This window comes from Lissotriton helveticus, chromosome 12 (assembly GCF_964261635.1).
Source record: "Lissotriton helveticus chromosome 12, aLisHel1.1, whole genome shotgun sequence".
NCBI lineage: Eukaryota > Metazoa > Chordata > Amphibia > Caudata > Salamandridae > Lissotriton > Lissotriton helveticus.
This window is the reverse complement of record NC_136073.1, coordinates 223,125,097-223,148,697: the sequence shown is the minus strand read 5'-3', so window position 1 is coordinate 223,148,697 and position 23,601 is coordinate 223,125,097. Positions and strand designations below refer to the sequence as shown.

Sequence of the window (23,601 nt, the reverse complement as noted above, 5' to 3'; positions counted from 1 at the left end):
CGATTAAGGACTCTACCATTAAAAGCCTTTACCAACAACTGTGGAGGACATTTGATAAATCAAGCATTTGTGATCTGTGTACAGGAAGTATTCAAGATATGGCGCATGTCTTATACGTCAGTCCAAATAAGCGCCTGGTCGAAGCTCATAGCCGTTTTATATAACCGATTCGTATTAAATTTAATATTTCTAGAACTAATGATCTGATCGATCTAATAGGAATTCTACCAGATAAATTTGTATGTTACAATTTCATTACATTTTTTAAAACTTTTTTCCACTGTTTTAAAGATGTCAATTTTATGAATAATGTTATCATTTGTATACACTGTAATTTTATATTGTGGATCTCTGAGGAGGTCTAAAAAAATTAAAATGTGATTTAATAAGTCAAGCATTTTACTAATCACTATTGTTTTTTCTGAGGAAACAGGCCTAAGTGTGAAAAGTAAATCCAGATGAGTCAGTAGCTCACTGCACTATGGGACACAGCTGCACATCACGAATATGGCCCAACAAGTCTGGTAAGAGTCTGGGGTTGGTTTTGTTCTTGTTCAGAAGGGACGTGGCCTTGTGGTACTCAAGGTAGGATATACCCACGGTCTTTGAACATTAATCTGTATACAAAAATTGTACCAACGCTTTTGGATTTTTTTACTTAACCAGAAATATACTTTCACATTGAAAACACAACTTCGTAACCTCACCTTCACTTGTGTCTTCTAAAAACCGAGCACGGATCTACATAAAGATCATCTGCCCAACTGGCTATTGAACACACATTCTCCATCAGATCAGATTCCATGGAGCGATGTTATCATTGTACTCTGTGTTATAGTTGTAAAGTGACTTTGTTGTGAGATACCATCTGTCTGAAATACATTGCGCAATATCATTAACAGCGGGTATGGACTATCGGTGCGTCTGTTTAATATATAATGCACATTTTCCTTGGCAGTGGAAATGGATTGTCTGTGCAGGTGTGTAAAATTCTCTTCATGGATTGACAGTAATATAGCATTTATTTTACATTTCCCTTGATGTATACAAGTATATTTAAGGCTAAGTTCTCATGAACCTCCAGGATTAAAATCTATGACTCAATATAATTACAGTACTTTGAAATACGTTATAAAGTGATGTGTTTATTCTAAAGTGCCATCAGCATAATATGTATTGTAAATTGCCCTGTCTGTGCAAGTATGCATAATCCTCTTCATGAATGAAGGTGCAGCAATAGGTTTGGCCACATTGCACATGGCAATAAGGTGATATATAGGTGAAAAAAACCAAAGGTCAACATAACGTTATAGTTAGGTGTAATAAAAGATCTGTTTTTGTATTTTAAAAAAAACTTAGTAATTTACTGAAAAAAACCAAAGGCTAAAGTAACGTTATTATAGTTAGATGTGACAGAAAAAATCTTCTTCGTTTTTAAATATAAGTCTTTAGAAATTTACTGAAAAACCCAAAGGTTAAAATGTTGTTATAGTTAGGTGAAAATGCCAGTCACAACATAAATGTTTGAACTAAAAACAAACCACAGAAATTTACCAGTAATAGTTAGCAGAGCCAACTATAACTTACGGTCCCGGCATGCACTGCTTATGACCTTACTATTACATCACTCATGACATGTTCTAACATCATTTATGACATCACTCATGCCATCTCAAATGACATCATTTATGACATCACTGATGACATCACTGATGACATCCTCCAATGAGTGGGTTTGTTTTATAGTTTACATAGTGGTGCCCACCTATCATGTTTATTTTCTACCTACATGTGTACAGCCTTTGTCCAGCCAATGAGGGTAAGTGTTTACAAAACATATGTGCGCCTAATGCATCATAGGTGTATAGAGGTAATGAACACATTATGCATCTTTGTATTGAAGAGTTGCTCTGTGTGCAGGTGACAGTTGATGACTTGTGTCCAGTATGTAGTATGTTCCAAACAAGTTTTTTTAGTTCTGCAGAAAATGTTTCCAACAGGACAAAGATTTTACATAGTAGATACTAAGTATTTTAAGCAGCATTGAGTTATTAGACAGAATCCTCTCAGCATGACAATTTCTACATAACATAAAAGACTGTGTGCACCAAGTACTAACCTATATACCTGTGCTTCAGAGGATGGGCTATCTGTAAAGTTTTCACCACAGTATGATGGCTGCAGGAAGTATGATCTTTAGAACCTTCAGACCATGGTTATTTTAAGCAAACTGTGTCTTTTTTGACCAGTGTTCCATAGGGTGTACAATATTCTCAGAATATACTTTTTAATGCTCTGTGGTGTATTTGTCATGAGAGTTTCACTGTCTGGAAACAGTGTGGTACAGAGTAAACTCTCTCCATAGAGAAAACACTGGTTGCATACCCACTGTTTTACTCATATCAATGTAATTTTAGTGTTGGTGACTGTAAGGGGTTTGATACAGATAAAAGCTTTCAATAGTATGGCACTAATTTTGGAACAGACGTTGAGTGTCTTGAGGAACTTGGTTAAGTATCTTGAGGAACTTGGCTTTCTTGGAACAGGTGAATTCATATTGAACACCACGTTCTATGACTATGAGGATTTCCTATACATCTGTTGTTGGTTCTTAATGTGAGCTAGGCTACTCATCAAGTGGATGGTACAGGGTCAATGTTTCACAAAATATATTCTTGCTACACCTAAGGGTGAAGGCATTAATGATGCTTTATATTATTCAGAGCTATTTTGTACTTAATGTCAGGCCTCTGAAGCCAAACCCCCTACAGGCAGCCAAACTTCATGCTCCTAAAAGTATGGCATATAGCATATGCTGGAGATTTCTGTGCAAGATACGAAATACTCTCTTGGGTGCCCCTCGTCATCCATAGAGCCCCTCCTACACTCATTAAGGCAACGAGTTTTCTCCCCAACTTGGCTGCATGGCATAGACCTGTGGTGTAGGCCTCTTCCATCTAACCAGGTCCTATGTTCCTAGCTAGGGAGCTGAAAGATTGTGGCGGAAGAAGTGCACATCGGCCACATGGGCCGATCACTCTTCCAAGTGTTGGTACGCCCTGGTTTCCATGCTGTGACCCTGTGTGCTAACTCACCCTCCAGAATTAGGCTGCGTACTATTCCGCCAGCGACATCACTACATCTGGCTCGCAATCAGCGTCCTGGTGGAGCCAGATGCTAGTGCTACCTGGTAAAGTGAAAACTTTCTTTTTCTTTTGGAGAACATATTGTTCTACTTAGACGGAAGAGGGGAGTTGTGCTTGAAATGTTCTATCAGAACTGCCAAAGCTCTGACACACGTCACGTAGCCTGCCCCAAAATAAGCAACAAGTGAGTCACGCAGCCTGTTCCACAGGGCTCAGCACTTAGTAGTCATTAACCCTAAGACAGGTTCAGCAGCACTAGGGCGCCAACTTTATTCTAGAAGATGTTGTGCCTAGTGTTTAGAGAGTCTACAGCAGGAGGTCCACAGTGGGTGGTTGTTGGAGCATTCTTAATGCTGGTAAGTCTGCACTACTGACTGCTGCCTGAGCCACACTGGTTCTGTCCTTGTGAGCCACACTTGTGCCACTGCTGCCTGCAGTGTACCAGTTCTGTATGTGCGGGATGCACGCGTGGGTTATGCTACACTGTACTTGCACTTTCTATGAGAGTGAAGCTTGCACTGCTACTTTTCGCAATGAACCAGTTCTGCATGCGCGAAATGCAAGCATGGGTTATGCTACACTGTACTTGCACTTTCTATGAGAGTGAAGCTTGCACTGCTACTCTTCGCAATGAACCAGTTCTGTATGTGCGAGATGCACGCATGGGTTATGCTACACTGTACTTGCACTTTCTATGAGAGTGAAGCTTGCACTGCTACTTTTCGCAATGAACCAGTTCTGTATGTGCGGGATGCACACGTGGGTTAGCTACACTGTACTTGCACTTTCTATGAGAGTGAAGCTTGCACTGCTACTCTTCGCAATGAACCAGTTCTGTATGTGCGGGATGCACGCGTGGGTTATGCTACACTGTACTTGCACTTTCTATGAGAGTGAAGCTTGCACTGCTACTTTTCGCAATGAACCAGTTCTGTATGTGCGGGATGCACACGTGGGTTAGCTACACTGTACTTGCACTTTCTTTGAGAGTGAAGCTTGCACTGCAACTCTTCGCAATGACCCAGTTCTGTATGTGCGGGATGCACGCGTGGGTTAGCTACACTGTACTTGCACTTTCTATGAGAGTGAAGATTGCACTGCTACTCTTCGCAATGAACCAGTTCTGTATGTGCGGGATGCACGCGTGGGTTATGCTACACTGTTCTTGCACTTTCTATGAGAGTGAAGCTTGCACTGCTACTTCTTCGCAATGAACCAGTTCTGTATGTGCGGGATGCACGCGTGGGTTATGCTACACTGTACTTGCACTTTCTATGAAGTGAAGCTTGCACTGCTACTCTTCGCAATGAACCATTTCTGTATGTGCGGGATGCACGTGTGGGTTATGCTACACTGTACTTGCACTTTCTATGAGAGTGAAGCTTGCACTGCTACTCTTCGCAATGAACCAGTTCTATATGTGTGAGATGCACGCGTGGGTTAGCTACACTGTACTTGCACTTTCTATGAGTGAAGCTTGCCCTGCTACTTTTCGCAATGAACCAGTACTGTATGTGCGAGATGCACGCGTGGGTTAGCTACACTGTACTTGCACTTTCTATGAGAGTGAAGCTTGCACTGCTACTCTTCGCAATGAACCAGTTCTGTATGTGCGGGATGGACGCGTGCGTTAGCTACACTGTACTTGCTCTTTCTATGAGAGTGAAGCTTTCCCTGCTACTCTTCGCAATGAACCAGTTCTGTATGTGCGGGATGCACGCGTGCGTTAGCTACACTGTACTTGCACTTTCTATGAGAGTGAAGCTTGCCCTGCTACTCTTCGCAATGAACCAGTTCGGTATGTGCGGGATGCACACGTGGGTTAGCTACACTGTACTTGCACTTTCTATGAGTGAAGCTTGCCCTGCTACTCTTCGCAATGAACCAGTTTGGTATGTGCGGGATGCACGCGTGCGTTAGCTACACTGTACTTGCACTTTCTATGAGAGTGAAGCTTGCACTGCTACTCTTCGCAATGAATCAGTTCTGTATGTGCGAGATGCACACGTGGGTTATGCTACACTGTACTTGCACTTTCTATGAGAGTGAAGCTTGCACAGCTACTCTTCGCAATGAACCAGTTCTGTATGTGCGGGATGCACGCGTGGGTTATGCTACACTGTACTTGCACTTTCTATGAGAGTGAAGCTTGCACTGCTACTCTTCGCAATGAACCAGTTCTGTATGTGCGGGATGCACGCGTGGGTTATGCTACACTGTACTTGCACTTTCTATGAGAGTGAAGCTTGCACTGCTACTCTTCGCAATGAACCAGTTTTGTATGCGTGAGATGCACGCGTGGGTTAGCTACACTGTACTTGCACTTTCTATGAGTGAAGCTTGCCCTGCTACTCTTCGCAATGAACTAGTTCTGTATGTGCGGGATGCACGCGTGGGTTAGCTACACTGTACTTGCACTTTCTATGAGAGTGAAGCTTGCACTGCTACTCTTCGCAATGAACCAGTTCTGTATGTGTGAGATGCACGCGTGGGTTAGCTACACTGTACTTGCACTTTCTATGAGAGTGAAGCTTGCACTGCTACTCTTCGCAATGAACCAGTTCTGTATGTGTGAGATGCACGCGTGGGTTAGCTACACTGTACTTGCACTTTCTATGAGTGAAGCTTGCCCTGCTACTCTTCGCAATGAACCAGTTCGGTGTGTGCGGGATGCACACGTGGGTTAGCTACACTGTACTTGCACTTTCTATGAGAGTGAAGCTTGCACTGCTACTCTTCGCAATGAACCAGTTCTGTATGTGCGAGATGCACGAATGGGTTATGCTACACTGTACTTGCACTTTCTATGAGAGTGAAGCTTGCACTGCTACTCTTCGCAATGACCCAGTTCTGTATGTGCGAGATGGACGCGTGGGTTAGCTACACTGTACTTGCACTTTCTATGAGAGTGAAGCTTGCACTGCTACTCTTCGCAATGAACCAGTTCTGTATGTGCGGGATGCACGCATGGGTTAGCTACACTGTACTTGCACTTTCTATGAGAGTGAAGCTTGCACTGCTACTCTTCGCAATGAACCAGTTCTGCATGTGCGAGATGCAAGCATGGGTTATGCTACACTGTACTTGCACTTTCTATGAGAGTGAAGCTTGCACTGCTACTCTTCGCAATGAACCAGTTCTGCATGTGCGAGATGCAAGCATGGGTTATGCTACACTGTACTTGCACTTTCTATGAGAGTGAAGCTTGCACTGCTACTCTTCGCAATGAACCAGTTCTGTATGTGCGAGATGCACGCATGGGTTATGCTACACTGTTCTTGCACTTTCTATGAGAGTGAAGCTTGCACTGCTACTTCTTCGCAATGAACCAGTTCTGTATGTGCGAGATGCACGCATGGGTTATGCTACACTGTACTTGCACTTTCTATGAGAGTGAAGCTTGCACTGCTACTCTTCGCAATGAACCAGTTCTGCATGTGCGAGATGCAAGCATGGGTTATGCTACACTGTACTTGCACTTTCTATGAGAGTGAAGCTTGCACTGCTACTCTTCGCAATGAACCAGTTCTGTATGTGCGAGATGCACGCATGGGTTATGCTACACTGTACTTGCACTTTCTATGAGAGTGAAGCTTGCACTGCTACTCTTCGCAATGAACCAGTTCTGTATGTGCGAGATGCACGAATGGGTTATGCTACACTGTACTTGTTATTTCTGTGAGATGCTATTCTCTGCAGTGACTGAGTACTGTCTAGAGATGCGCGCTGCTGCTAATACTATGCCTTCCTGTGCTTGTCGAGAAGGTTTCTACAGCTGCTGTCCGTGGGCCTTCCGCAACAGCGGCGTCTCCTCCGTGATGCTGCACAATGCATATTCCTGTCAAGTCTTGGAATATCTTCGGTACGCTTGGAATAATGGCTCCAATGACAACACTGGTGGCATGGCATAATACATTTCCATCCACAATAGTGACCGGTCCAGGTGTAATATTTGCTCTTGCATAATATGAGTAACTTTTGCCGTTTTGATAGCTGTATTTCTACTGCTGTCTGAGGCCTCGGTGTATAAGATTAGTGAAACCTGTCTGCATCCACCCATGTGCTCACTGACCCACTTATGCACTCGCCTTTTTCACCAGACAGGCAATTATTACTGAAACAGTCATCTACCCATACATCCTTGCACCCTCTCGCCCATTAATATGAAATGCACCCAGCCACTCATTCATCTATGCACTCATTCATCCTGTCAACTGGCGACGGATATATGACGTTACTCCGCATACCGTTACAACTACCTACCATTACAACGCGACCATTACAACGCATACCATTACAACGCATAGCGCTTTGGGGCGCTGGATAGTGGTAAGTATAATTTACTATTCTAACTCCAGTCCCCGTGGACCCTAGGGAAGGTGTTGGATAGTAAATTATACTTATTCCCTATCCTAGAGCGCCCCCCAGCGCAATGCGTTGTAATGGTATGCGGAGTAAAAGTCGCGTTGTAATGGTAGTGCGGAGTAAAAGATCCGTTGTAACAGGTGTATACCCTGGCGACTCATCCACACACACACTTACTCAATAAGCCACACAAACACAGACAAACTCGTCAGCCACGGAAGAAGCGCTCTGACTTACAAAATACACAGACCTATTGGCTTTGCCAACACATCTTTGTTAAAAATGACAGCGTCCAAGCAAACTTAACTGCACTGAATCCTGAAAAATAAAACGTGAATATGGTTTAGTTAACCTGAAATGCTGTTAACTGTGCTTTAATGGTTTTAAGTATTTTGTTTTGATGTCTTGGGTGTCCCCTCCTGTAAAATATTCTGCGGATTAGTCGGCTATGGTATCTCTTAGTGAAAAATGAAACGACCCATTTGAAACATACGGAAATGGAGGCTCGAACAGATATCGTCGGCTTTTCAAGGGACAGCGATTTGCTATCAAGCAAGGATAACATTCCACTTGTTTACAGACGTCGCCTGTTTTTAAAAATAGTTTACTGTGCATGTCAAATGGATCATCGCGCTTACGGTGTTTACTTGCACAAAGAGATGTCTGCTTGGCACAAAGGGATGTCTGCTTGGCACAAGCCCATCCGAAGAGCCTGCGTCCAGGGCGCCTCGGCGAGCTGCAGTACCTCCCTGGAGTCTCAACAGAACCCAAAATGCACCCTTCACCACATGCAGGCAGCCCAGGCATGCAACATTTGTGCCAATCGGTTTCATGGCGCTGGCACCCTTCTTTGCGTTTCAGAATCGAATCTGGTGGACAGGGCCTACTTTTGAGCTGGTGATGCCCGGTACAATTATTGTTGGCACCCCACCAATAACCTCCTCCACGGATTCCCTCTCTACCACCCTCCGAAGGTGAACCTCATCTCTCCATAGACACTCTATCACATGTATTTAATTTCTTTTATAGCGCTACTCAACCTAAAGTAGGGTATCACAGCGCTTTACCATCACACGCATACAGAGACAATGAATCATATACGTGTGTAAATCAATGTGTAGGAAATGTTACATAGGACAATGAGGACAGGAAGGTGTAGCAGTCATGTCATCCATACTGCTTGGCATTATATGTTAAGAGTGCTTAGTCTGGAGAACCACGAGCTTCAGCCTTAAATAGTTTCACACTGGTTGGGGTTGTATTTAAGAATATGAATGTATTACTGCGCATAGGAACCCTTTGTAGCAGTCTTAGAATAAGAAAGACTGGGGACTGAGGGGGGAGGATGAAAGATTTAAACCCATGCCTTGCAGTCTGAGTGTAGCTCTTTGATGCCAGTTCAAAGCTTTTTGTGATATATTAGGATTGTAACTTATGAACTGCAAGTAACTAAAGAGTCTCTATGACAAAAGCAGTTGCCCACTGACCTAGCTACATAAAATGTCATTCTGCATGTTATATGTCGAGCTTTGCAAGAGGCACATTAACCCACTGAGATACTTTATGGGAAATAAAAACTGCAACTAAACAAAACAGAGCCCTCTCCAGCAGGTGCACTAATCACCACAGGTATCTTGACATTTGTATTATAATCTGAAAACTGCCTGGCACACAGGGAACTCTGCAGCAGATGCCAATAACCTCGTATGGGATTTCAAAATACAGCACCTCAACTTGGTGTACGGTGCTGCGGCACCGGTCGCACCACCCTAATGCCGGCACTGTTGGTGGAAGAATCGGGGTAAACCAAGCGGCCTGGTCGAAATAGCAATTGCAAAGTTAAGATTAAATCAGACTATCTCTGAGCTGTATGGGTGCTCATCACTGGTTTTGAAAGGAGGAAGTACAAGCGATGGAAATATTAACAAAGTGATTTTCCATTATCAGGGCTTTCCTACGATTTCCCTGTTCACACTAGTCCAATCTAATCACGGTCAAGGGATTGAGAATGGGTAGGTGACCAAGAACTAAGATAACACAACCTAAAACAGCATTTGGTAAATAGAAAACAATAACGACGCTGTCTTGAGTGGAGTAATTAGGGGCATAGAAGAGCTGCAAAGACGAACACAAATCTTACCTTAGAATATTCCCCAGGTGTCAGACAGGATCTAGAAAATGTTGAGTAGTTCCTCTGCCTGCCAGTAGCTGGAGGCGATTGGCTCTGCATCTGAGTCAGAAGTGACATACGTGGTGCCTATATAGCGCCATCATGGTGCTCTCCCATCAGTTTCTTTCATGACTATATCCATGGCAAGAACGTAGGGCCAGCTGCTGGATGCTGGCGGAGGAGCGGGCATATAAATCTTTTGTTCCCTCTGTGGGATCTGCGACCCCAGCCACAAAAGGACAGGGAAGCCTGCTGGGTGGGCAGGTAGTGCTGGGATTGCGGATGCTCATAGTGGCTTCGACCACGACCGTGGAAGGGACAAAAGGACTGTTGCTGTGGTCAGAAAGCCAGAGTGCAGTGTCAGCTTTGGCTCCAAATAGACGAGACCCATCATAGGGCATGTAAAACAAGAATGCTTGGACAGCCTTAGAGAATCCAGTGGACCGTAACCAGGTGTGGTGGCGAAGAGCCACAGTGGAGGCCATAGCACTGCCTAGGGAGTCCATGGTATCCAGTCCACACCCTGATGGCGAACTGATGCATCCCGACAGTCCACCAGTGCTTGGTTCAGGATAGCTTGGCCTTCTTCAGGGAGCATGGGCATCAGCTGTGCAAACAAGTCCCATAGAGTATGGAAGGATCAGCCCAAGAGGCAAGTGGTGTTCACCGACCGCAAGGCCAAGCTGAATTTCCTCTTCCTAAAGGTATCCATCCCCTTGGATTTCCTAGCCAGTGGACTAGAAGGGAATGACAAGGGGGTTGACTTTAGCTGTTGATGCCTGCATAACCAGGATCTGAGGGAAGAGTTGCTTGGAGAGGAAGGCTGGATCGCCTGAGGGGGTGGGACGATGGAAATGATGCATTCATGGGATGCACACGAGCACCTGAGCAAGGTTTTGCCCAGGCCCCAGAAGAAACTCTGTGAGGTCCTCCATAAAGGGGAGCAATGGCTCGGCAGAGCTCGCCCCCAGGTGGAGCACCTCTGTCAAGACTTTGGTCTTGACCTTGACAGCTGGCATTTGCAGGTCAGGGACCTCTGCTGCCCTACACATCACTGTGGCAAAGGATGTGTCGTCTTGCGAAGGAGGGCCGGGGCCATGACGCCCGTCTCTTGCTTGAACGACACCTAAGGCACCATTACAAGCAACCACATGACTTTTAAAAGTGGAACAGAGGGTTGGCGACATAAACACTGACTGGACCTCCCTGGCTTCCGCGACAAATGCAAATCCCTCTGAAATGCTGTCATGCCGCATACAAGGCAGAGGCAGCAACACTAAATGAACAGGGGCCCTGAAACACCAACTGATGTGAACCTGCAGCTCTGAGGAAAGGCTAAGAACGCTTTTATGTCATCCGGGCATTTACAAAGCCATGCCTTGCGGTGAATACAATCAGCGGCATATATGTTGCGTTGCCCAATATATTTTTTCTTGACCTATTGAAACAACACACCTTTAGGTCTGGTTTGACAGTGGAGCTTACCTGCAAGACATACTCTTTTTGTTATTGCACATTAATTAAAATATGTCACTTCCATTATATGTAGCTCCATCGAGCAGTGATCGCTCTCTCGCCTCATTCTATTGGCTATCTGCCGATCACATTCAGTTCTGTATCTCCTTTATGTATTCCATACAGAAAGCAATCCTTTTTTGCCACTTTTCCCCTAATTGAAAAGCAAATTGGATAGGCTTGAAGGGATGAACAGTAGTTTTGTAAGCAATGTATGTAAAGAGCATTTGTTATGTGCCCGTGTTTATATGTATTCGCATAAAAAGCTAGACACGTTGGTTTTCCCAATCACAGTATGTGAAAGTTAGACCGTGCAATGACGTTTCAGGGAACCCTCAGCCATTCACGGGGCCCTCCACAGAGCCCGGGGTCAATGAGCATCTGTGGGACATGGAGGGCTCAGGTGTTTCTTGTTCACATTTTAGGTTTCACCGCTGTGCAAAGATTTTACCAAGCTTGTTGGGGCCAACTAAACGAGGCGCTAACACACTGGTGGAAATGTGCAATATAAGGAAGTACTGTTTAACACGCGTCACTACTCATTTTTCTGCGTACATTTTTAATGTGCAAATAACGCAGCAAGGTACTTTTTTTTGCGCTTTGGAGTACTGGCTCCAAATTTTACAAACTCGGTATGAGACCCACAAGTGATGTATTTTTAAGAAAAGTGTGAAAATAAAATAATATTAAGTCTGCTGACTTGAACCTACAAACTGGGGGCTACTGCTGATGAAAGAAAGGTAAGGAAAGGTGGAACAATTGAAATCCGAGTTGGCAAGTCGAAGACATAAATGCAACCCAGAATCATTTATCAAAAGTTATGTACTGCGAAGAAGCCAGTTCAGATGCAGTAGCGGTACTGCGTTAATCGGAATAAAGCGATTTAAAGCGTGCTGAATTTGCAGTAATATGCCAATGTCATCAGCACGGCATTGCGAGCATTCCATTAAGGAAAACGAAACAATTTAGGGCACGTTCACTTAGTCGAGAGCTCCCCCTAGAGCACAAAGCAAGAATATTAAAATGAAACTATATGCATGATGTGCTCAGGCAAAAGAATCAGTCCTGAGTGGAGTCGTTTTCAATGCACAAGAGCGGCGGCCGTGTACACACACCTGCACTTTATTCTGTGGCGTTCAACTTCATTTTCCACTAGCCCGCCCGAGATGCTCACCCCACGTCTGCTTCCTACGACGGCTCCGGAAAAAGGAAGCACTTGAAGCTCTAAGCGGAAGCCATCATAAGACCAAATGCTCAAGTACTACAGTGAGATGCTTTTTAAATATTAACGATTTTCGAATTTGTTTAAACATTATTCAACTCTATAGCCTTTGTGGCCGTATCCAAGGCGCTGGCACGAGAACAGTTATCCAGTTATTTTATTTTCTAAAATGCAAACAGTACCACGTGGTACAAAGCTGAAGGCAAGCCAAGACAATGCACATTTATTACCTTATATCATGAAACACAACCTTTTCGTCAGATTACTGGTATAAAACATAGGCCGATAAAAGCAATTATTTGATTGCCCCCCACCTCCTCCCCGCACTACTGAGCTCCAATCAGAACCGCTGAGCAACCTGTCATGTTAAAACGGCGGAAGAGACGAATTAAAGTAATCCTCCCTTGCAGAGGTTGTGTCTACAACGAGGTATGGGTTAAGTCGAGATCAAAAAAGATGGCATGATAGTTTTGATGTTGGGGGAACACTGGAGAAAGGTTAAATCTACTAGAAAGCTTTGTGTTTGGGTAAGGGGGAATTAAAGGTAGATAAGACGGGTCTATGCACTGCCTCGAAATGGATGTGGCTTTTGTTTTATGCAGTTGTATATAGCGCCAACTCGACCCGAAGGTTTCAGAGCGCTTTACAAGAGCACCAGTTGCCTTAAAGACGGAGACATTCACTTTGTTAAGCCTGGAGAGATGAAGTGATTTGCCCCGAATCACAGGATGTTGAGTGTGTGCCGAGACTCGATCCCGGTTCCCCTGCTTCAAGGTTGACCGTTCAAGCTGTTAGGCCACAGCCTCTCTTATCTTAGACGATAACAGTGGAGACGAGCACGATAATGACGCCCACCTATGAGCGGAAGAGAGAGAGAACGTCGCCTGTGGGGTTAATCTCGAATACAACTAAGTTGTTAGCCCGGTGGGTTGCAGCACATCCATCCACCCACCATGTGGGCAAAAACTGCAGTGAAAGCCGACGATAGGAGGAGGCCCCTATACCTCAAGGAACTCCAGACTGGCGGAAACCATTCAGGGATTGCTTGTGACCCTGTCAACAGGAAACCTTGCCTGGAAAGTTCAGGCTGGACTGTACTTTATGGAGCAGGACCACAACTCATTTGAATTGGACTGGTCTCTGTCTACAATGGCACAGTGGGTGAAAAACGGTGGATTGGGATGCAGCCGCAAGCGATTGCAAGTGGTTTAGATTACTTCAAGCATACCACCCATCACATTGCTGTTTGCTGCAGTAGAATCCCTAAGTGCGACAGGCAAGGCCAGACCTGGACCCTGTGTTCACTGTGCCACAGGAACCAAGTACAACATCAATGATGTTGAATGGAATGCGTAAATTAATCTCAGTCACTGGTAATCGCTGAGAACCGCATCACACTCCATCGTTTCTCATCCACCCAGTTTGGACCCAGACATATGCCAATCAGTCTTGACCCTGCACCAGTAGGAAGAGTCCAAACCGAACTGCCAGGCCAAGTCGTCAATGAACCAGAACACAAACAACCCAGTGGCTGGATCCAAACGAAGGTATGCAAAATAACAATGGATTGGGATGTAGCCTCAAGTGATTACTAGTGGCTGAGATGGATTCACTGGCGAGATTTATAGACTAGTCGCCGATGGCATGGAGGGCCTGCTATCGCTGGACTTGATAGGGGGCTTCTGTGAGTCTCTGGGGGTAGTTTCCAATGTCACAACCGGATGGTCCAAAACCTGATGAACCACTTCTTCATTGAGATCAGGTGATCGGTGGAGAGTAAGCACCCCCCATCTCGGTTCAATAAGCAATGTAGAGAACCAAGAAATCATTGGTTGATGCACTAAAAAAGCAGGATAGACTCTAGGTTCAGGTTACCAGGAGGACCTATAGAAAAGCATTAATTGATGCTAAAGAAGACAAGTAGCAGAGAAAATGGGAGGGCCTGTAGCCGCTGCTAGATCGAACCACCATCGCGCCGTCTGGAATTTGGTCTCCTATAGTAGCAGGGATGCGTTTTCTTCTATTGAAATCAACATTTTAGTCATCGATTGGGTTACCCATTTCTCTAGTCTATACATGCTGAAGGGAGATTTCACAGACCCTAAATGTGAACAATGTGAACAAATGGGCCTGGGGCCAACACAGCAGCTTTGTGGAGATAGAGTGGAGGAGGTTGTAAGCTCTAAGGCAGAACGCACCAATGAGCCCGATGCCCTGGAAATATCAGCTCATGAAATAAGCCTGGCTATTAATGGAATTTTCACCAATAAGCCCCTGGTTTGGGTAAGATACCTAGAGATTTGTTTATGAGTGAGATCGGTAATCTGGAGCACCTATTTCTAAGTGGCAATCACTGCTATCATGAAAGGGGGACTTGGGGAGAGGCAGAAAGTATCCCCATACTCTAAGAGGATTCCGAGATTTACCAACTAATTACACACCTATAAGTCTTATAGATGGCTCCCAAAAGCTATTTAGTAGGAAATTCGAGACAGACTACAGAAATGGCTAATAGCAAATGAAATCTTGATACCCCTCCAGGTGTACATTCGAGAGTGCAAAAGCACAATTGACAGTGTTCCGCCTGCAGCTGATGTATTGGAAAGAGGTCACTTTGGGTGGCAGTCGACTTTATGTTGTTTTTGTGGATCCTGCGATTTGCTCTTGATTGAGGTGCCAATATCGACCCTTTGGCAGGTACTTTCAGAGATGGGGGTACCAAACTACATGCTAGATTTTATACTAAGACTGCACAATAATAATTACGTGCAGTTTAGATGTGGTCTAGAAGCGAGTTGACTGAACCATTTCCTGTAAATAGAGGAGCTAGGAAAGGGTATGTACTCGCCCCCACGTTATTCACACTGTACCTTAAAGGCCTAACAACTTTTCTGGATAGGTGTGCAAATGATGCACCCAGGCTGGCAAAAATGAGGGTTCCTGCCCTCATGTTTGCCAACAATACTTTACTCCTCTTTAAATCCTCAATGGGTCGCCAAAATTGCATGGATCGTTCGAGTGTTTTTGTAGGCAGACAGGCTTGAAGATCAATGTGGGTAAAACCAAGTAAAAGGGCCTGAACTTAGGACACTCGACTAGGGCAAACCCAACATTAGCAAGGACGCCGCTCGAGCGTGTGCGCATTTTTGAGTATTTGAGTATTGCGTTAACGGAACACCTTGGGTGGCAAACTCCCATAACCTAGCGTAGATTAAAAATGGAACACATAGTTGGAGGAATAACTAAAATGATGCTAAGCTCACAGTTACAACCTATTCTGTCGGCGATACAGATCTACAACTACCAGGCCATTGGGTCAGTCTTTTATGGTGCAGAGCTGTGGAGGCACTTGGATGTGACTCCTCTAGTCACAGTAGAACATCGATTTATGTGCCAGTTGGCACCCCCCTGCTCCCACTAAGGATGGGCCTTGGGCATAGAACACCTTATGACAGGATAGGATTGTGCCCCATACTATATTGGAGGAGAATTTGGGCTACCCCAGAGCTGCGTTCCTATCGCCAGGACTTAGAGAAAATATTATGACTCTATGGTTCTTGTAGTATACTTTGGCTAAAATATGTGAAAGCCACACTGATAGCGACTGGGAAAGAAAGCTGGTGGGACACACTGGTGAGGCTGGGGCGAAACACAAATCAAATCAGCCTATCGGCAACATAAAGAGTGTCTTTTACATACGCAGATGAAACTTGGCCTTCTAACTGATGTATCTCTTGAAGTTAAGGTCTCCTTCTTAAAGGAGAACTTTCTAGGCGAGATAGAGCCACCGATAGCCAAGCGTTTTTATTTGCAGGTTTGGTATGGGTCATTGCCCGTCATTCTTGTACTGCAAAATGTGCACGAGTACCCTGGGTTGAAGATTGGTGGTGCTCATCTTGTGGCGACCCTAAAGAAATCCTTGTGCATGTTATGTTCTTCTGCCCGGCCTACACGAGCAGTAGGAGGTGCTGGATAATCCAGACGGGCCAGAACTTGGGTGTCTGGAAGCACAAGGAGACCCTAAGGATAATAGGATCAGATACTAGTAAACCTATGGTATTTGCACGAACTCGTTACTTGATGGCAATGTGGAGAGTCAGGAAAACAATGTGCGTTTCCTAGGGAAATAGGCTGTGGTGATTTACCTAACGTGCAATATGTTAATCTTTTGTTTTAATATTGATATTCTGAGCATTGGAAGACACAAACCGGAATGTTCTTATGACTTTTTACATATTTTTATACTGGTTTTAGTTATGTCAATTGGTCACAGATTTCCAGGGGAATTTTAATGTCTTGAAAGATTGTACCCTTAGATTTTCAGGGTAATTATAATGCCTTGACAGATTGTGCTTTATCGTGATTTTATGCAATTAATTTTTATGCGCTTTTATGACCACTGTGCCGAAATAAAGATCATTGATTGATTGATTCAATCTTTCATCCCTCACTTTCTTGTATACTACAGTGTGTCACCATAAGTGGGACAAGTATGCCCAAACGTGCACACTGGAACCAAGCTATATCTGACAGATGAGCTCCAGTAAGGGCATAACCATTCCTGGGCTGCTTGTGTTCTGGTTCAAGGAGGGCCTGGCAGTCTGTGCTGGACAGTTCCCCCTTGTCAGGAAAACAGGCATTTTGCAGGTCTACCCTCACGCTTTTATTATTATTATATTTAAGTTTATAAAGCGCTCAGCTACCCGAAGGTTTCCCGGCGCTAAAACCAACTAATAGAGAGGGGAAGTCAGAGGGGAGGAGGCTACATGTTGAATAGCCAATTTTTCACCTGTTTGCGAAAGCTAAGGTAATTGGGCTCTTTTCGTAACTGAAGGGGAAGAGAATTCCATAATGAAGGGGCTAGCCAGGCAAAAGAGCGGCCTCCCATTCTGACTTTTCTGATTCTGGGCACTGAGAAAAGGTATTGGCTAGATGAGCGCAGAGTGCGGGGGGGGGCAATGGTGGTGAACCAAGGATGTCAGATAAGGTGGGGCCAAGCCAGTGTTTATTTTGTGCATGAAACAGAGAGCCTTGAATTTCGTGCGGTTTTCGATGCGGAGCCAGTGTAGTGAGCGAAGGGAATTAGAGGTAGGAGACGTGTTGGGGAGATTGCAGAGCAGTCGTACTGCCATATTCTGGACTGTCTGCAATTTGCGGGTCACCTCTTTGCTGGCGTCCAGAATAAGAATATTGCTGTAGTCCAGTCTAGAAGTGATTAAAGCCTGGACTACAGTTTTCTGGGTGTCCACAGGCAGCATCCAGATGATCTTGCGCAACCACTTAATGATTGTGATGCAGGTGGAGGAGGTTTTGACCACATGGTTTTTCATTGACAGCTGGTCGTCAAAGATCACGCCTAAGTTGCGTGCTGATTTAGAGGGGGTAGGAGGAGTGCCCATTTGAATGGGCCAGTGTTGGGGTCCCCATAGAGTGGTATTATGTCCGAACAGAAGAAGTTCTGTTTTCCCCCCATTCAGTTGGAGTTTGTTGTCCAACATCCAGGCTGCAATGTTACTCAGTCCTGAGCAGAGGGCAGATGAGGGGGCATGGGGGTCTGAGGAAAGGGAGTAGATGATCCGGGTATCATCTGCGTAGGAATAAATGTTGAGCCCAGCTTGCTGCGCAACAGACGCCAGAGGTCTGACGTATAAGTTGAAGAGCAAGGGGCTCAGGATGGAACCCTGTGGGACTCCATACGCAGATGTAAAAGTTTGAGAAGTGGATGAGGAAGAGAAAACTTGGAAGGTGCGGTCGGATAGGAAATTGACAAGCAAGTTGAGGGCTGAACCGGTGATGCCAGATGATTGGAGGGCGTTGACAAGAATGGGGTGGGAAACCGTGTCAAAAGCGGCGCTCAAGTCTAGCAGAATGAGTGCCACGGTTTCCCCCCTGTCAACTCGGTGACGGATGTTTTCTGAGACTCCCAGCAGAGTGGATTCCGTCGAGAAGCCTGATCGGAAGCCGGATTGTGACGGATGTAAGATACCCCTTAGCTCAACGTGGGTGGAGAGTTGAGAATTAATGTGCTTTTCTAAAATTTTAGAAAATACCGGAATAAGCGAGATGGGACGAACATTGGCTAGAATGCTGGGGTCGGCATTAGCTTTTTTTAATAGCGGCATAATCATCGCATGTTTCCATGCGGAGGGTACAGTAGCTTCTCTAAGGGAGGAATTTAGAAGGTCCATAATGGGTTCTAGGGAGGATTTGTCCAGTTTTTCTAGAATTTGAGGGGGAATAGGGTCCAGTGGGGAACCGGATTTGATTTTACTGATGATGTCGGAGAGGGTCTCAATATTGAGCGGATCCCATGTGTCGATCAACTGAGTGACCGAAGGACAGGTATCAGATGGGGGCCTCAAGTCACAGGAGGGCGTGGGTGGAGAGGGGGGGGATCAATGAAAAGTGGATGGGACTGTTGTCCTCTGGTGTCCCAAGATCGGAAGATGAGATTGTGGCAGGTAAGTTGGGTAGAGATGGAAGGGGAGATGAGTTCTCAAAATTTGAATAGATGTTATCAATTTTGGCAATAAAAAATTCAGCCAGTGAGTTACACTGTACCTTGTTGAGACAGGGAGGTTTGGGCTGACACAGTGCGCCCGAGAGTTTTTGTACTGCCTTGAAGAGTGCCTTTGGACGATTTTTTGCTTCGAGGATGGTATGATTGACATGTTCAGCTTTAGCAGTTTTACATAGGGAGTGATATTTTGTTAAGGCAGCTTTATAGGTTTGCTTGGAGCAGGAGTCATATTTTATGTGCCATTTGCGTTCCAGGCTTTTACAGATGTTTTTTTCTTTTTTTAAAGCTTCGGTAAACCAAGGTGCAGGTGAATGGTGAAAATTGTGCGTTTGCATGCGCAGGGGTAAGCATGCGTCGGCAGCCTGTGCAAGCCAGCTGTTTATAGCGGCAGAAGTTGCAGTACTAGTATCTTCCATGAGAGGTCTGGTTTTCTCGAGACAGGAGTTAAATTTGTTCAGGTCCAATTTGTTCCAATTTCTGGATAATCTAGGTTCTGTAGGGTTAGAGGGGATGGTCGATTGCTGACCTAGTTTAATAATAAAGGACACTATGTAATGGTCAGACCATGCAATGGGAGACGGAGACGGAGCCTTGCAGTCAATGGCCTCTAGATTAGAAAAGATAGGGTCCAGGAGGTTCCCTGCTTTATGCGTAGGACCAGAGTTGTGTAAAAGAATGTTTAAAGCAGCCAAATCTTGTAGGAGATTGCTACTGGTAGTACATGAGGGATCATTCAGGTGTAGGTTGAGGTCACCGATAATGGAAAAATTTGTAGAGCTCTGGATTAGCGGTGCTATATACTCCGGAAGAGAGGCTGCCCAAGAATTCGCTTGGCCCGGGGGGCGGTAGATAAGCAGCCCAGAGAGAGTAAAATTGGGAGAAAGTGAAAGCTTGAACAAACCTGTCTCACAGTTGGGTAACACAAAGTCATCCCATTTGCAGGAATATAATCTGTTGTACACTATGGCTATACCTCCGCCTTCTTTCTTAGGTCTATTTTTCCCAACGTAAGTATAGTTGTCTGGGAGAGCGGCGGCAATATCCGGGCCAGAGTGGTCTTTTAGCCATGTCTCTGTAAGAAAGAGAGCTGCCGGTTTCTCCGAGACCAAAAGATCGAATATCTCTCTCTCTTATGTTTGCCCAGAGATCTACAGTTTAAGCTGAACAGTGTTCTAGTTAGGGTCTGGTCAGTGTCTGTAGTTTTGGGGTGTAAGGGAGGGAAGTTCGAGGCGGCTATGTTGGTTATAGAGGGAAGGGAGGTAAGAGGGAGCCTGCAGATAGAGCAGGCACAAGGGGCGCAGTGAGGATTTAAGGTAGTGCAGTGGTCATGCTGGGGAGGCATGAGATTGAGGAGGGTTTCCCTAGAGTAAGTGTAGGATAGCCCTGGGAGTGAAGGGGCAGGGGCCGTCGTCCCTAGTCCCGGCCCGTCGCGGACGGGCGCAGACGGGCTTGCCTTAGGCGCGCCTTTGGCGCGCAAACGGCGCGCCCGCTGCGCTCGTCCGCTGCGCTTCCTAGGGTTGCACATTTATATATGTGTGCCGGAAAAAGGATGAGGATATAGAGGGGCGTGGCTAGCGGCCTCGCCGCTGATGGCGGCGGCAAGATTACAGGTTGGACACAGGTCCCCAGACAATAACAGGTACTTTTTAAGATCAAATACAAGTTAAAAATGAATTTTTAAGATCAAATACAAGTTAAAAATGAATGTACAGATGCTGAAGAGCTTCCTCCCGGCTTTCCGCCTCAGGAGAAGTGGTTTTGCAGAGCACTCGCAGTCAGCGCTGTTACAAGCTTATTGGGCGGGGGCGTGGCCTAAAGAGTGGGCGTGGCTAGCGGCCTCGCCGCTGATGGCGGCGGCAGGAGAGCAGGGTGGACACAGGTCCCCAGACAATAACAAGTACTTTTTAAGATCAAATACAAGTTAAAAATGAATGTACAGGTACTTTTAAGATCAATACAAGTTAAAAATAAATGTACAGATGCTGAAGAGCTTCCTCCCGGCTTTCCGCCTCAGGAGAAGTGGTTTTGCAGAGCGCTCGCAGTCAGCGCTGTTAAAAGCTTTTTGGGCGGGGGGCGTGGCCTAAAAAGTGGGCGTGGCTAGCGGCCTCGCCGCTGATGGCGGCGGCAAGAATACAGGTTGGACACAGGTCCCCAGACAATAACAGGTACTTTTTAAGATCAAATACAAGTTAAAAATGAATTTTTAAGATTAAATACAAGTTAAAAATGAATGTACAGATGCTGAAGAGCTTCCTCCCGGCTTTCCGCCTCAGGAGAAGTGGTTTTGCAGAGCGCTCGCAGTCAGCGCTGTTAAAAGCTTTTTGGGCGTGGGGCGTGGCCTGAAAAGTGGGCGTGGCTAGCGGCCTCGCCGCTAATGGCGGCGGCAGGAGAGCAGGGTGGACACAGGTCCCCAGACAATAACAAGTACTTTTTAAGATCAAATACAAGTTAAAAATGAATGTACAGGTACTTTTAAGATCAATACAAGTTAAAAATAAATATACAGATGCTGAAGAGCTTCCTCCCGGCTTTCCGCCTCAGGAGAAGTGGTTTTGCAGAGCGCTCGCAGTCAGCGCTGTTAAAAGCTTTTTGGGCGGGGGGCGTGGCCTAAAAAGTGGGCGTTGCTAGCGGCCTCGCCGCTGATGGCGGCGGCAAGATTACAGGTTGGACACAGGTCCCCAGACAATAACAGGTACTTTTTAAGATCAAATACAAGTTAAAAATGAATTTTTAAGATCAAATACAAGTTAAAAATGAATGTACAGATGCTGAAGAGCTTCCTCCCGGCTTTCCGCCTCAGGAGAAGTGGTTTTGCAGAGCGCTCGCAGTCAGCGCTGTTAAAAGTTTTTTGGGTGGGGGCGTGGCCTAAAAAGTGGGCGTGGCTAGTGGCCTCGCCGCTGATGGCGGCGGCAAGATTACAGGTTGGACACAGGTCCCCAGACAATAACAGGTACTTTTTAAGATCAAATACAAGTTAAAAATGAATTTTTAAGATCAAATACAAGTTAAAAATGAATGTACTTTTTGCCCCCATTCGGACACCTATCTGCCGTTTTTTTTGCTCAGAATGCACTGAGGCCTACTAACCAATGTTTTAACCCATTACAAAATATATGTTAAATTGGCTACCCCCAGTTGGCATAAACTGGCTTACTTATAAGTACTTAGCATATGGTACCAATGTTGCCCAGGGAAGGTAAAACAGAAAGCCGCCCCTGGGGCTGCAGCACTGAGTGGGCCACCATATGCATGACAAAGTACAAAACAGCTCCAAGCTTGCCACTACAGCCTGGAAGAGCAGATTTAGTTTTAAACTGCTAGTTCGACTTTGCCATTTAAACCAATGGAAAAGTCCCCACTTCCCATAACTATATATGTCTCCACTAAGGAAGGCCTATGGAGGCCTCAAGCAGGTCACTGTATATTATTAAATAAGACATATACTTTTAATATGTGCCAACAGAAAAACTTTCAAATTGCCATGTGGAAAAGTTTGTATCCCATTGGCAAACACAGAGTTACCGGCTGACTTCTCAGTCCGTCCAACTTCTGAATGGTACTACTATAATGGGTACTTCAAGGAATCCAATTCATTGCGGTATTAAACCTGATTTGATACCCAAGTCGAATTTAATGTCACTTTTAAGGAAGGGCAACTTTTAGAAAGTTACCACTCTGCTGTCCTGTTTGTCCAGTGGCCTCGCACAGTTGCTGTTGACCAGAGAGCCTCTGCCCTCCTGGGGACTTCCAGGCTCAAGAAAAATAGAAGCATGCTGCAGGGAGAGGTGTTACCTCCTCCTTGTGCCTCCCCCTTGTAGCAAGGCACTCAGCATGTTGGCCAAGAAAACTAGCTTCAAAGGTGAAGTAGTCTTTGGTGGGTGAATGCCGATCACACTGCTGAACAGTTGCCCCTTTCTTCAGGTAGAAAGGCTGGCGGTGGGACCCGAAAGGGGAAACAAGTAGCCAAACAGGTTTTCCCATTGGTGTGTAGCCCCAGGTAGCCACAACTTTAGGGTCGGCTGCCAAGCTCCTAACATCCAAGGAAGGGTTCAGACACCTTGAGAGTTGGCAGAATAGTGCACTCTGGGATTGATAGCTGTGACACATAGCCCAAAGTCATCACCAGGCAGAAGGGACCCTGGTAGCCCATTGGCTAGTGACGACATAATCTCCCCAGGAACTTTCTGGACATAAATATAGAACCTTGATCCTCAGATCACAACCGAACTGGAGACAGGACAGAAGAAAAACTGCCCTTCTGACCCCTGGACCAGCAAGAAAGGATGCATCGACTGGTGGATTGCACCTATCACACCTTGGACTAACAAAGACAGGCCTGTGCCTGTGGTTCCTGGCACACAGAAAAGTCACTCTCGAGTCCCAGGCCAAAGAAGTGCCTCCAAGGGTCAGTCGGCTGACCCCCTGAAACCAGCTCTAGGGTCATAAAAAGCTGAAGAGGCCTATTCTGGCAAGTCAGTAGCCACATTCTTGAAATTGTCATTGACCGTCGCTGGGCGACTCAAGAGACCGATCCTCAATGGCCAAAAGCTGCACTTAAGTCTGCTAGGACCAGGAGCATTGTCCGAGTCCAGATAGGTACCAGAGAGACACCAACCTTCACCAAAAGATACTGCCAGGCCCGCTGTGTACGGAGATAGGTAGC

The 23,601-nt window shown here is 45.5% G+C and overlaps 1 protein-coding gene across 2 annotated transcripts in view; it reads right to left on the bottom strand.

Moving 5' to 3' along the window:
* BANP (BTG3 associated nuclear protein) overlaps positions 1 to 23,601 on the bottom strand; it is a 1,144,281-nt gene that overhangs the window by 740,812 nt on the left and 379,868 nt on the right. The window lies entirely within an intron of this gene.